This window comes from Arachis duranensis, chromosome 10 (genome assembly GCF_000817695.3).
Source record: "Arachis duranensis cultivar V14167 chromosome 10, aradu.V14167.gnm2.J7QH, whole genome shotgun sequence".
Taxonomy (NCBI): domain Eukaryota; kingdom Viridiplantae; phylum Streptophyta; class Magnoliopsida; order Fabales; family Fabaceae; genus Arachis; species Arachis duranensis.
The window spans coordinates 57,581,596-57,582,382 of record NC_029781.3 but is presented as its reverse complement, the minus strand read 5'-3'; positions in this window follow the sequence as shown (position 1 = coordinate 57,582,382).

The following is a 787-nucleotide window of genomic DNA, read 5'->3' as shown; positions in this document are numbered from 1 at the left end:
GAATTCTAAGCAGAGCCACTCTAACTTAGCAACCATGGTCTCTGATTTAATCAAAACCACTCAAAGTTTCATGACTGAAACAAGGTCCTCTATTAGAAACTTGGAGGCACAAGTGGGTCAGCTGAGCAAGAAAATTAATGAACTCCCTCCTAGTACTCTTCCAAGCAATACAGAAGAAAATCCAAAAGGAGAGTGCAAAGCCATCAACATGGCCGAATTTGGAGAGGAGGGAGAGGTAGTGAATGCCACTGAGGAAGACCTCAATGGACGTCCACTAGCCTCTAATGAGTTCCCTAATGAGGGACCATGGGAATCTGAGGCTCACACTGAGACCATAGAGATTCCATTGGATTTACTTCTGCCATTCATGAGCTCTGATGAGTATTCTTCCTCTGAAGAGGATGAGTATGTCACTGAAGAGCAAGTTGCTAAATACCTTGGGGCAATCATGAAGCTAAATGACAAGTTATTTGGCAATGAGACTTGGGAGGATGAACCCCCTTTGCTCACCAAAGAACTGGATGACTTGTCTAGGCAGAAATTACCTCAAAAGGGACAAGATCCTGGGAAGTTCTCAATACCTTGTGCCATAGGCACCATGACCTTCAAGAAGGCCTTGTGTGACTTAGGGTCAAGTGTAAACCTCATGCCTCTCTCTGTAATGGAGAGGCTAGGGATCTTTGAGGTGCAAGCTGTAAAAATCTCACTAGAGATGGCAGACAATTCAAGAAAACAAGCTTATGGACTTGTAGAGGATGTTTTGGTAAAAGTTGAAGACCATTACATC